This window comes from Lotus japonicus, chromosome 3 (assembly GCF_012489685.1).
Source record: "Lotus japonicus ecotype B-129 chromosome 3, LjGifu_v1.2".
NCBI lineage: Eukaryota > Viridiplantae > Streptophyta > Magnoliopsida > Fabales > Fabaceae > Lotus > Lotus japonicus.
The window spans coordinates 68872593-68887940 of NC_080043.1; positions in this window are offsets into that span (position 1 = coordinate 68872593).

A 15348-nucleotide genomic window follows, 5' to 3' on the forward strand; every position below is an offset into this window, starting at 1 on the left:
GGAAAGAAGGAGCCATATGGTGGAACTTCCTTATGAAAAAGATTTTTCAGACAAACAGATTCCAACCAAGGCTAGGCCTATTCAAATGAATGAAGAACTTCTTCATTTCTGCCAAAAGGAAATCAATGATCTCCTTGAAAAGAAACTTATTCGCAGGAGTAAGAGCCCTTGGTCCTGTGCAGCCTTCTATGTCAACAAACAAGCTGAGATAGAACGGGGAACCCCTAGGCTGGTTATTAACTACAAACCTCTCAATCAAGCCCTTTGTTGGATTAGATATCCTATCCCCAACAAGAAAGATCTCTTAGCCAGACTGCATGATGCTAAGGTCTTTTCAAAATTCGACATGAAATCTGGATTCTGGCAAATCCAATTGCAAGAGAAGGATAGGTATAAAACTGCTTTTACTGTTCCTTTTGGGCAGTATGAGTGGAACGTTATGCCTTTTGGGCTAAAGAACGCCCCATCTGAATTCCAAAGGATTATGAACGAAATCTTCAATCCTTATTCCAAATTCACTATTGTCTACATTGACGATGTTCTAATCTTTTCCCAAACTTTAGATCAACACTTCAAACATCTCAATACGTTCATCTCTGTAATCAAAAGGAATGGCTTGGCTGTATCCAAGACAAAGGTCAGTTTGTTCCAAACCAAAATCAGATTTCTTGGTCACAACATCCACCAAGGAACCATCATTCCTATCAATAGAGCCATCGAGTTCACGGATAAATTCCCTGATCAAATCATTGACAAAACCCAACTACAAAGATTCCTGGGTTGTCTCAATTATGTTGCGGACTTCTGTCCTCAACTCAGTACCATAATCAAACCCCTTCATGATAGACTCAAGAAGGATCCTCCACCTTGGTCCGATATTCATACCAATGTGGTCAAACAAATCAAACTTCGTGTCAAGAATCTCCCTTGTCTTTATCTCCCTAATCCTCAAGCTTTCAAAATTATTGAAACTGATGCCTCTGATATTGGCTTTGGTGGTATTTTGAAACAAAAGGTTTTTGACAAGGAACAAATTATTGCTTTTACTTCAAAACATTGGAATCCTGCTCAACAGAATTATTCTACTGTCAAAAAAGAAGTTTTAGCAATCATTTTATCTATTTCAAAATTTCAATCTGATTTGATTAATCAAAAATTCTTAGTCCGTGTAGACTGCAAATCTGCGAAAGAAATCTTACAAAAAGATGTCAAAAACTTAGCTTCAAAACATATCTTTGCCAGATGGCAAGCTATTTTAAGCGTTTTTGACTTCGATATTGAATATATAAAAGGATCTAACAATTCTCTCCCTGATTTCCTCACTCGTGAATATTTGCAGGGAAGATCATAAGATGTCCTCCAGAGGAGGATCCTCCTCCTCCCGAGGAAGAGGAAGAAACAAAGAAAAGAGCAAAGGTATTATAATCTCTGACTCTTTAATCTTATCTGGGCCCACTGCCCATCAATCTGGACCCACTGTCCAAAAATCTGAGCCCACTGCTCAAAACCAATCTTCACAACCAAAACAAACCAAAGCTGATTATGCTTTATCAATTCCAACTCTCCTTGCCTTCAAACAAGCAGGCCTGGATAATGTTCCTCAGGGACTCATCAATTTACCAAATAAATCTTGGGCCAGCATCGCTGATAAAGATGATGACCTAGATCTCCAATCCCTCCAATCTTTTATTGAAAGAACAAAAAGCTTAGCAACTCATGATGGAAAGAAACCAGTTGTTGTTGCCCAATCTAGCCCAGTTACCCAATCTAACCCAAAATCGGAATATTTGACCAAAACTATCTCCAAATTCCAAACCTTGATTGAACCAGAATGGTGGGACCATTCAGGAGGGAACCTCGCCAATAAAATTGGTACTAAACTTTTCCCTGGTTATCTTGATCCAATCCACCCAAACAAAACCCAGAGATTCTATGAGTTTATCTTGGTTGATACAAACAGTGTGGATATTAAGCACTTTAGGGATAAAAATGACAACTCCCTAATTACCCACTCCACACTCCAAATTCTCCGTGTCCTTCGTCCCACTGACTTTGGACCCAATCCAAACACCTACAGAAAATTTTCCCAGAATTTTGACCCTATAGGTTTTAATTATTGGGATTACATCAAAGCTTGGGAATTTACAATCCTTGGCCTGCAAAACCAAAATTTCAAGCATTCTTGGCTCATTTACTTCAAATGGACCAACAAATATTCCTTTCCAATTTGGTTCCATTCTTGGTGGAGCTTCTTTGGTCCAACTACTGAAATCTTTCCCCTGAAGTTCTGGAGGGATACAATCTTTTCCTGAAACATTGGGACAAAGAGTTTAACAATTATCCTGATTGTTTAAACTTTTATACAATCTTTTCCCTTTCTTGGGTATTCTCTTGGAGGTACGGTCTTAAAGCCAAACCCCAACCAATTCTCAACAAACATGCCCTTATCAAGTGGTGGAAGGCTTTTGATGCTTCCAAAGCTCACAAGGATAAAGTAATTCAATGGTTCAAAAACAACCAGAAATATCTCAAGCATGCAAGTCCGCAAACCAGCCTCTTGCTAAATCAAAAGGCCCACATCACAGCGGCCCTTGCAGGAGCTTCAACAGAAGAAGACTTGCTAAGAAATCTTCAATCTGCTCTTCAATTATTGAAAGAACCAATTAAGCAAGCCTCATCTTCAAAGGCCCCTCAACACAAAGTCTCCGAGCCATCCTCTCTTGGGTCGTCAGATTTTGTCCAAACCACAGAATCAGATGATGATGACTTCTGCTAAGTTTGTCGTCTTGTAATCATTTTTATTCTGTAATAATTCAATTTTGTATTGTAGCAAATAGTAAAATTGACTTTTTACTGTAGCAAATAGTGCCAGTCAAATAGTACCGTCTACCGGAACTATTCAACCGGAACTATTCAAACAGTGCCCAATCTTTTCTTTAAATAGGCTCATTCTGAACCTTGTTAAGGAGAGTTTGGTAAGAGCTTAGATAGAGAGTTTAGAGAGAGAAACACTGAGAGAATTCCTTCTGTAAGTTCTCCTTCAGTTTTCCTTTCTTTCAATCTTTTCTGTTTTTAAGTTTAAGTTTTTCAGTTTTTAAGTTTCAGTTTTGTAATCTATGTTTATGTAATATATATCTTGTTCAAGTTTTATTTTCCTGTTTATGGAAGGCTGAGCCTCCTGTTTTAATTCCTGTTTTTATATTTATACCTCATATCACATGTTGAGTGTATATCTACTTATTTCTGTGAGTTGACCCTAGCGCCTTGGCTTTGGTTGTATGTTTGTGTTTGGGCGGTCGACCTGCTGCCAGATGTCGACGGTGGATTGGGTTTCGATGGTCTTTCCCTCGGGGGGATCAGGTATGAGTTGGTGGACCGTCATGCCCCACCGCTTGGGTGATCTATCTTGTGGGTCATCGGGTGACGTACCGGGGAAGGGTCATGGAGGACCGGACTGACGAGTGTGGACGTCTGACGAAAGGAGTTCTATGACGCATGGAGCTGAGCTTCAACTTGCCGACTTCAGATCGCTGTGGACTTGGACTCTGACTCCGACACCGAAGTTGACAGTTACTCGCCGAGCGACGAGGATGAGGAGGAGGAGCTTGAGCGGTACTGGAAGGGTAGGTTTAGGCAGGCGTCATATTTTGTGTAGAGCTCTGATTCGTTTTGCTTTTGGGACAGGGTAGGTTCCTGACGCATGACTTTTTGTGTGGTTCTCTTACTGAGGGATCACAGTGAGTCAGTTGGACCATAGGGGTCTTTGCTCAGGCCATTTTTGAGGCCTAATTTCTCCTAGTGGGTTGTAATTATAAACTTTCTTACTCACACTTCTGGGTTGTATATATTTGCCTACGGGCACATTACTTTGGAGTCACTGCGAGTGCGCGTGACGTGGAAGTGCAGCTGAGGCTGTACATGTTTATATTTGATGTATATTGGTTAGTTTAGTGGTCGGGTTATGTCTTTACTTTCTATCGCTTTATTTAAAAGGAATCAAACGAAAAAAATTACCTGTTTTCCGCGTAAAGTTTATTTTTGGTTACTAAAGTGACACCTGGAAATCGGGGTGTTACATTGTGGTATCAGAGCTTAGTCGAGTCTTTTGGGAGTCTTTGGGGAATAGGTCTTCTGTGCTAGGTTGTGTGAGGCAAGGAGTGAAAATTGATTGTCTGCAGAGCGATTTTCGCTCTAATTGCTTGCATTACTACTTAATCGGATTGAGTGGTTTGTCTAGTGCTACCGTATGGTTAGTACTAATCGGACGTTTGATGAGATATAGGATGGTGGACCTTAACCGGATGGCGGAGGCAATAGCTACACTGATCGAGGCAATGATGAACCAGGCTGCGGAAGACGCTTATATGCGCGCTGAAGAGGCTGCACGTGAGCATCACCAACGACTGATGGCGACGGCGATGTATCAACAAAGAGGAATGAACCGAACAGGAGCTGGGGGACCAATGAGGTCAGGATCCCAAGGCTACAACGGAAGAGAGAGCTATCATCAGTGGGGACCATATCAGCGTTCCGAGGGAAGAAATCTTATCTCAAGAGCGTACAAACCAACGATTGCTGATACTGGAGGGAAGCCAGTTGGTGATAAAAGTGTGACATGTTTTCGTTGCGGAAAGTTTGGGCATTTTGCTAACAAGTGCTCAGTGATTGGACGGAGATGTTTCAAGTGTAACCGAGAGGGGCATCTAGCTGTGAACTGCAAGACACTCCAGGAGGGAACGTCTGACAGTAAGATGAAAGGGAATGATGCTACCAGAGGGACAGGAAATAAGACTTCGGGAAAAACAGTGACGTGTTACAGGTGCAGGAAAGTGGGGTACTACAGTATCAAGTGTCCAGACGGAGGATCTCTATGCTTCAACTGTGGGGAAAGCGGGCACTATGCCAGTAGGTGCAAGATCAAGGAAAGTCTATGCTTCAATTGCAACCAACCGTGACATTTCTCCAGAGATTGTAAGGCACTCAAGGGCGAATCATCAGGGAATGTTGGGAAAGGAAAACAACTTGCTACAGAGGAAAGGATTCATACCAAGGAGGGGGCAAGAGCTGAGGAGTTGAACGAGGAAGAACGTGGGAACGATGGTAATATTTTGACTGTTCTCTTATTCTAGAATAACTTACTCTTTTATCTTCAAAGCGAGTGTGACGCGCCTAACTTGTATTTACTACTTAGACTATGATCTTATGATTATTATCCCTGGTAGGACCTTATTCGAAGTTGCTCGTGTTTTAACTATAGAAGTTACACGAGGTTTAGAATAACACACTAAGTCTAGAAAGTAGTCTTCCACCGACGCGATTATGAGGAAGCTAGCAGCTGAAGAACGAATCTTAGGGAGATTCCGTATGGGTAGTATACGTGTCATGTTGAGGGTGTGTAGTTCCGTAGCGGGATCACTAAAGGATTTAGTATCAGGATATTTGTGACTACTGGAGGATAGGAACTCATTGATTGTTCCAGTGGATTTTTCTAAATTTCCACCTTCGATGTATTAGGCCTGATCAACCTAATATTGAGGGGGTGATATTCGGAATCACAGCTGGTAATGGACCTTGATAGATGGATGTGTAGGATGAATTTGAATTGATTGAGGATTAGTCGGATTTGGGAGGAAAGTTCGTGTTAAGCATCTGATTGTAAAAGATTAGGATTTAAATCTGTGGAAGTCGATGAGTGTCGTATAGACATTGATTGGTTAGTTCGTGTGATTATTCCGAGTAGAGGTATACTAAGTCAAGAGATTTAGTGCTGGAAAAGTATTAAGTAGTTTCTCGGAAGTTATGAAGTCATAGGTTATGTGATTACTGAGTGGAATTGTTAGAGACTAAATAAGTTGGATTTAATCAGGTTTTAGATGATAGCTTGATGGTAGCAAGAGTGAGAAGAATTAACTCTGAACTAGCTTGTTATAGTCGAGTTCGAGGAATAAGTTTTGCTAAGCGTTTGATTAATATGTGGAGACATTACAGTCTTAAGAGATGAATTGTCACTTGAAAAGTGTTGAATTAATGATTAAGTTGGAGAAAGAAAGTTTTAGCATAAGTTGAATACTTGAGGTTGTTGATATGGATTCCAAAGAAATATGCTAAGATTACTAAGTGAGATTTACTAAGTTGGATTGAAATCTTAGGGTTAAGATTGATCTTGAGAGTCGAGAATCGCGTACGAGTAGGAGATCTTATGGTTGTAGGTGTGACAATAGGAGTTGAATCTTAGAAGATTGAAGACCTGAAGGTGAGTTTCGGGTTAAGACCATTGAGGTGTAGTATAAGAGAGATCTTGAAGTAAAGGAATTCTGGGTTGTGTGGAGTGTTAAGGTCGGTGATCGATTGATGTTGATTATGAGGTTGCGGACATAATGACATGTGATAAGATTTGAATGATGTTAGCATAATAAGTTATGATTATGGATATCAGGATCAAGTGGTGAGTGTGGAAGCATGACGACACTTATCAGGTCGTTTGGGTAAGTGAAGGAGTTATAGTTTTAAGAAACGGATATTCATTTAAGAAGTATTGAAGGATTAAAGGTCATTAGAGGACCAAACTTGGTGAAGGTTTAGGTTTTAAATCTATGAATGTCTGTCTAAGGTGTGTAAGACTCAAAGTTTGTCAGAATTTGATTGAGAGATTAAGAAGTTGATTGATGAGATGGTGATTGAGTCAGAAAAAGGAAGGTGTTAGTATTAAGATGAATACCTGAGGTTGTTATATTTGACAAGTTTCTTAGAGCCTAAGAGTGAATGAAACTTTGTTATGGATTTTGATGGTGCATATTACGGGTAACAAGTGAATTTTACTAAAGTTGAATGAGAATCCTAGGGCTAAGGTTGACCTAGTGAGCTGAGATTCCTGTACACATAAGAGATTTGGTGGTGTTAGCGGTTACGATAAGAGTTAAATCTCAGAATGTTGAAGGATTGGATGATAAAGTAACTAGTTAAGTCCCTTGAAGTATAGTTATGATTTGATCTTCTAGAGGATAAGTTTCAATTTGTGCGAAGTGTTAGGGATTTCAGTAAGTGTAAATAGGTTTGAATGAGGGAAGTTTTGAGGAAGAAGACGATAATAATGGATTGTTAGATATTAAGAAGAGGATTATCTTATAAGTTGTTGATAAATTGATGTTGAAGGGGATAAGATTAGTGAAGGACAAGAAATAAGGACATAAGTCGAGGTTTAATTCGAATGGTGACTAAGTAGAAGTTTGATTTCATGGTGCGAGTGATGATAGTTACGGAGTTGGGTGTGACGTTAATGGACTATTAGATTCCAACGCAATATTTCGTCTAGGAGTTATCGAACGGACAAATGGAGTTTTGGACTGTGGATGAAGATAACGAGGACAAGTTGAGTAATTACTTTGAAATGACAGAGAGGCACCGAGTTTAAGAAGAATTTCGGACGACCGAAAGTAAAGAAGTAAGTGGCTAAGGTTGTGCGACTGCACGGAGTGCCAACCGGTATCATTTCAAGCAGAGGTCCGACGCAAGTAATCGAGTCAGACGACATGAGGTTGAATGATGTTTTGTCTTTTGAGACGCCGACAGTTAGCAGTGGGGATAGAAGAGTGAAACAATTAAGGGGAGAACAGATTGCTTAAGTAAAGGTTATGAGGAACAATGACACAGGCAATACTACATGAGAATTGGAAGATAAGATCGAGGAACTGTATTCTGGACTTTCTCAGAACTCTGAGTTTCGAGGACGAAACTTTCTTTTTGGAGGGGAGTATTGTAAGACCCGGATTTTCAGAACAAGTTAATTTCCGACTCACGCGTGAAATCAGTGTAAGCGTGACAGGAGTTTGATATTTGAGAAAGATTAATGAAGAAGAAAGTTCAGGAATTGCTCGAGGAATGTTGCGTTGTTGCTTTCGGAGCTAGTGCGAGTCGTCTGCACACCTGCCTTATGGCGAGCGTGTCCAGAATAGGCTAATTTCGCTTTTAAAGCAATGTTTAGGCGATATTTCGAATTCTTGGAAAATTTAAAGATTCTCTTTATTTTTCCTTCGACCAGCGTTTCATTTCGGAACTCTGGACTGTACGCACGATAGTATTTACTTTTCGGAAGTTCGCCGACGCTAATTTCTTTGCTTCGAAACCCTATTTTCGAGCAATGGATGAAGACTTTTTCTATTCGGGACTTCTAACGAAGTTTCCGTCCGTGATGCCAGATTTGTTTCGACATTTCCAATCTTTTTCCAGTACAAAGTTTTGTCGTCTGAGCATCACAGCAAAAAGTAGTTTTTCGGGACAGATTAACTTACACCGCTTTTGGGATTTTATATATCATTTTTCCCAAATCATAGATACTTGTTTTGAGTTCTGGAATTCTGACGCCAGAATCTCTCTTAGAATTCCTCGGTGAACGTGCTGCAAAAATCGGAATCGCGAAATTTTCATTTTCCCGCGATTTCACCTGCCTATAAATAGTCGAAAAAGCAAAAATATCTTCATTTTCTTCCATTTGGGGCCGCGGTTTGTGGAGAGAGAGGGAGAGGAGATTTTCGCGAAAACTCGACCGATCTTCGCGCAGTTCGTCCCTACTTCTAGGTATCGAGGTAACTAGCATGAATCCTACCTCTGATTACTGTTTCTGTTGCGTTTCTGAAGTCGTTTCTGTGCTCACAGTTTTGAGCTTTTTCTAAAATGGTCCGATTTCTTCGATTTCTTGGTTGGGTTATGTTCCTTACGTTCCCATGAGCCTAAAACCTCTGTCAGTAATCGCCGATTGCGATTCAGTTGTCCAGGATCTGAAAAACTGTTTCAAAACCTTTTTGTCTCACATTTCGAAACTTTATTGTCGAAAAGTCATAATCTGACTTCGTGCCTTTAGGATTTGTTGTCACGGATGTCGTTAGGATCATTGCTGTCAAATTTGTTTTCAGAACTGATAACTTTGAAGTTTTGAGCCTTTATTTTGGACCAAAATGCCCTTGGATAGTCGTATTTCGACCCGATTGTCCGAAAATTGTTCCGACAGTTTCTTTGCCTTAGTTTTACCCTAAAACTACCTTGTGAATTGATTTGGTCGAAGAAAAAGAGCCGAAGCCCTTTTTCCTTTGTGGTTGTGACCTTGTAGTGTTGGGGAGGGAGTTTTCGTTTTCGAAAACTTGTCTTTTCGTACCCGGATGTCGTATTCTGAAGCTTTAATGCTTTGTCTATCGTTTATGTATTGTATTGCGATCGAACTAATCGATTTTGTGTGGATTCTGCTTTGTTTTTCCTCCGAGGTTCAGTTGAAGGAACTTTGGAAGTTTCAAGGCATTCCTGTGAAGGAGATTTGATTTGCGAAGCTGGATCAGCTCGAGGTTAGGGCAACTTACATATATTAGCTATGATTGCATGATAGGCGTCGATAAATTCGACTTATGCTTTATCTGATGTTGTTTATGGTGATGATTTATTTATTATGATTGTTTTCATAACTTATGATATTGATGATGTGTTGAATTGAGCGTTTTGACGCAACTTCGGAGTGGAGATTCATTGATCTGTTGATCTTTGACATTTTGGGTTGGATGAACAACCCCAGGCAAGTTCAAATGTGGGGTTTGAGACTTAGCCATTTGTTGGGATTCGTGTGAATACTTAGACTTTCCCCGGGAAACTTCTTTTGGAGGGTTTTTGGAAACTTAGAAAGATTAGAATTTCGAAAACTAGAGACTTTGGGAGACTTAGACTTTGAGAAATAAACTCATAACTTGACTAATTCAATTCGAAACGTTTTTACTAAACGAATAATCATAGGAGAACTAAAGGGGAAAATATTTACGAAAGACGGGGAAAAGTCGGCTTTTGTTGTGGGTTTGGAGAGTTTTGGAATTGGGGAAAGCCACTAAGGTGAGCTATGGTGATGATTGAAAGTCACCGAGTACTCTAGTACTCTTGGGAGTGTTGTTCGAGTCGTGCTGTATTGACCGGCACAGACTCTGGGCTTTGTTTGTGGGTTTTGTGGTGGGAGTTGTGTTGTATTGACCGACACTAACTCCGAGTCGTGTTGTATTGACCGACACTGACTCTGGCTTTGATTTTGGGTTTTGTTGTTGGGGTTGTGTTGTATTGACCGACACTAATCCCTTGGGTTATCTTGTTGTTGGAGCCGTGTTGTATTGACCGACACTTAGTGCTCTTGTTGTTTGGGCTGTGTTGTATTGACCGACACTAGACCCTTGTGTATTCTTGTTGATGGAGTTGTGTTGTATTGACCGACACTTACTCCGAGTTGTGTTGTATTGACCGACACTAACTCATGGGTTTGTTGAGATTGGGTTGTGAGATAAACACTTTCGTGGTAAGGGCGATTCGTTGTTTGGCTAACCATATTGCATCAATCGGGTGAATAACGGGAATGGTTCACCTGTGCATATCATGGTGAATAACGGGAATGGTTCACCTTGCATAAATGACGAATAACGGGAATGGTTCATCATATGGTGAATAACGGGAATGGTTCACCAAGGATGAATAACGGGAATGGTTCATCCAGGATGGATAACGGGAATGGTCCATCCATAGTGAAGAACGGGAATGCTTCACTTGTGGCGAACGGGAACGCGTCACAAATCCGGATTCATGATTGCATGTCACGCATACATTCATTCTGACTTGAACTGTGTGCTGTTTGGTTATTGAAGCAATGTTAGAGCCATAACATGCTAGGATTGTTTATATATATATATATATATATATATATATATATAGATATATATATATATATATACAAACCAAACGGATCCTTTTTCAAACGATCAGATTTCATTATCAAAACCGTTGAGCAAACCTACAAGCTCAGATCTGATGATGAAGAAATCCATCTGCTTTCCGAGAAAAGCATCAAAGAACATATCAGCAAGAACTTCAACTATCTTCATATAGGTAGTGTTCAAGTTGGTCTTAAACCCCTAACCAGGAAATCTCTTGACATCCCGGTGAAAGTAATGGTTCAAGGTTCACTGGTTTAACCGTAGTTGAACCGTGGTCCAACCGGTTTTACCGCTATAATTTAAATAGGATTATTTTAAAATATATATATGATATAGAAGGTAAATGTATAAAAGAAAATCAAATCCATCACTATTTTAGCCTAATACGTAAGTGATATTTTAAATGTTCTAATATAATTTGAGAAATTCCTTTTAAAAGTATATATATATATATATATATATATATATATATATATAATTTGAGAAATTTTCTTAAGTAAGTATGTTCCAAAAATAAAACTTACGTAAGTGACAATTTGTAAATTTCAAAAAAAAAAAGACAATTTGTCTTTTGGGCAATTTTTTTTTCTCATCGGAAGGCTAGGGGCATTGTTTTTAGCATGAATAAAGTAAAATGAAAAAGGGCCATGACCATGTAAAGCTTGGGCTTGAAGGCCCAAATCTGATTTTAGGGTTCCACCTCACCATATATCAAAACATTTTGGCTAAACTTTTTCTTCTACCAGTAGCCGCACAACTGTTTTTGTTTTTAGATGGAGAGAAGCACACCCCAACAATTCAATAATATGATGAAGTGATGAACTGACCCAATCACAATTCTTCCAACAACTGCAGCTCATCTCTGATCTCCTCTAACCTTCATTGAAGGATGCCTCTGTCTTCTCTCACTCTATTTCTGAATTTTTCACTTCATCTCTTCGAGTTTCCATTGGCTCCATATTCACGTTTTTGTTCAACCGGCTTTAACCGGAGAACCGCCGGTTTTCCCGGTTTTTGACCGATTTTTGCGGTCTTTGACCGGTTCTTTTTCCATACGGTTTTATGAGCATATTGGACCGGCCACTTGTACGGTTCCCGATTCAATCGGTTGAACCGACCGGTCCGGTCCGGTTTTCAGAACCATGGTTTTTACCATGCCTTGTCACATGATGCCTTGATCCATGATGAGTTTATGTCAAAACCTTGCTATTTTCACCATATTTGCTTAGATCTGAATTGTGGTTATTAACATGTGCTAGATCTGATTATTTGTTGATGTTTAATATTGGAAACCTTGCTAGAATTTGACCTAGGAGACTTGATCAAGCATGATCAAAAAATTTGAAAACCCTAGGCCATAAATGAGCCACGGTCGAACCCTAGTTTTGGGGGTTTCGACGATTTTTCTTGTTTTCTTTTGACTACTTACTGAGTTGATGTATGTTGCTGATATTTTGCTACTTGGTACATGAAAAGCATGATTATTTGATGTGCTATGAAGGTTGGACGAAACACTATTACTCTCTAGGGTTTGGGCATTGATTTGGCTACATGTGAGAGTTGTTTGGATAATTACTATCTTTGTGGGGAACGAGGCAAAACCCTAAACCTCTTGAGAACTATACTATGCATGAAGACTGAATATTGTACCCTAAATTATGATATTAAGTATTGAACCTTGGGATGTGAATTCGCTTGCAAGTAGTGATTGTCGTTATAGGTCTAGTCATAGGCTATGGACCATGAGAACGATGGTGTCGTTAAAGACAAACAGTGACTCGCACGCGAGGGTGAATTTGTGGATTGACTATGTGGTCTCAACGTGATAACCATGATTTAGTCATGGGATAAGGATTGACTGTGTGGTCTCTATGAGAATTTGTGGATTGACTGTGTGGTCTCCACGTGACTTGGGTTGACTGTGTGGTCCCCTTGTGTGTTCATCTGCGGATGATCGAGATGGGCCAAGGTGTTGAGGTGGTTGTGTGAATGATGAGGACGTTAGTCTAACTGAACCTTAGGTTTGCTAACTAGAACTATGGGATGATGATACTCTTGTTAATCGTATTGCTTATATTTGATTTGTGATTATTTGTGCGTCTTGCATGAGAACTGACCTTCTTCATGTGTCTACTGTATGTTCTGGGGGGGGGGGGCAGATGGTTGTGGCCACGAATACGGTCCGTTCCTGGAAGCTAACTCTCTGTGATGAGGAGAAGGGCGAGGTGTGGGTGGCCGACGCACACCAGGTCCGTCGCATTTACGTCGGCGATGCCACACTTTCGGGAATCAACGAGAAAGGAGAGTGCGTGGAAGTTCAACAACATAAGGGGAGGGTGAAGCTGCCATTTGCACCCCCTCGTTTCCAAACCCCTATGGACTTGGAGTCAGAGATATCTTCTGTTCGAGAGAGCGTGTCGGAGCTGGATCCTTCCGAAGACATGGAGGTTGAGCAGAAGAAGCCATCATTGGAGCATGAGTAGTCACCACAACCTGAAGGGCAAGAATAGGAGCTTCCGGAGCCGCAATGCGAGGAATGGTTAGAGAGAACCGTAGCAAGAGTGAGCGGAAGGTTCAGAGCTTCTTTCGTCTGCTAGTCGAGTCTTACGATGAGAAAGAGGGTGACATATACTGTGGTTTGAGGAATCACATGCTTAGAGAGTTCACCAATGAGCCAATACCTGATGATGAACCCGCCATTGCAGATGAAGAAGAGGTCGAAGAAGAAGACGAAGATGACAAAGACGACGAGCCAGAGGAGTAGGGTCATGGGTTTAGTGACTTCCACTTTTCTTTTGGGTTGAGAGTCCGAATGGCATTGAACTATTTCTTTTGCTTTTAGTTGGATATCTAAATTGATGTAATTTACTTTGAGGTTTTGTTCAGACACATATTCCATACCTTTTCTTATGAGTATTAAATTTCGAAGTATGGCGTTGATTATTAATTCCACGAGTTTTAAATGGTCAAGTTTCAAGAAATTCGTAAAATTAAATCTTTATCACTAATTAAGGATTAATTAATTGAACGACAAAAATTCTTTACGAAAATTGAGACGTTTTGGTTACTGTGTGACACTCGAGAAAATTAGGGCGTTACAATCACCATTAAGTAAATGGTAGAATTGGTAAAATGTGATTAGTACTTCATTGAAATTGTAAAAATGAAAAGTAAATCGAAACAAGAAAATGATTAAAATAGTGACATATATATAGGAACAGAGGGATCAATAAGTAACAACTAGTCTCAAATTGAACCTCATGGAAACACTAGTCTCGAGCATGAGTAAGCGCCCAACGTAATGCAAGATCTTCAGCTACTTCCGGGTAAAAAGCTTGTTCCAAGAGAGTTGTGCCAACAACCATAATAATCTCTTGCTATCATCCACGTTGATTTGAATCATACCCTTCAGCAGTAACCAAACCTGTTGCAGCGATGAATCTGAAGCCATATTAGCCATCTAAGAGCTCCATCCATGAAATATTATTATTTTTTGTTCTTTGCACTATTCCTATGGCTCAAAACAGTCACATATATATAATATAAGCAACTAATAAGTAATTGATGTAAATTTGGATCCAACCACGAGTTCTTATTTTACTTTTATTTGAGTCCTATAATACCTCATGTATTTATACTATTTTACTTTTATCACTTCCTTTCCCTATTCTTTTAACTGATTTTAGTTGATGAATGAGAAATAAAACATAAGTTTTTAATCTAAACTCAAAAAATAAAGTTACTTGTAGAAGCAAATTAAAGTTATTTTTATGAACTAAGAACATCTCGAATGAGAGTTTTTATTTTAAGTATTCTTAAGAACTAAGAGATTCTTGAGTGAGAGTTTTTATTTTGGGTTCTTAAGCTAAGAATGAGTCCTAATATTTTGGCAAATAATGTTGCTTTCACACCCCTCTTTAGGGTGGAAAGAGGTGGGAGGATGAGAGAGATAGGAAGAAAAGAAAAAGTAAGGCTTTGTTTGGTAGAGAAGAGGGAGATAGGGAAGAGAGAATAGAGAAGAGAGAAGTTAAGTAGAAAGAAATAGGTGACAAATAGAGTAGATTTATAAGTTGTTTGGTATGATAGAGATAGAAGGGGGATTGAGAAGAGAAAAAATTACTTTTTATATTAAAAAATGATTTTATTCAACATTAAATGTTTTCTGGCCGTTCAAGATACTTTTATGGCACCTTAAAACCGCCAGTAAAGTGCAAAAGCTGGCAAAAAAATAAAATAAAAGCACGTTAGCTCCCCATCTCTTCTCAATTTGGGGAGATTGAAAAAAAGTGTGGGGCCCATCTCTGCAACTCCCTTATCTCCCTCTTCCCTTCCACCAAACAAGGGTGGTTTTCTAATCTCTTCTCTATATCTCTCTCTCCCCTACTTCTCTCTTCCCTAACTCTCTCCTACCAAGCAAGACCTAAGAGAGAAAGTATGACATGTGATAATGAAAGAGATAGAAATAAAAATGAGTGAAAATGAAGTATATTAAAAATTGAGGTATGAACATAACATTGTTTATATTTTGACAAGTGATTCTTACAATTTTAAAAGAATAATAACTAACAACTAATCATTTTTTTTCTTAATTAAGGTATCCCAAAACTCGTAGTGGTGAAAC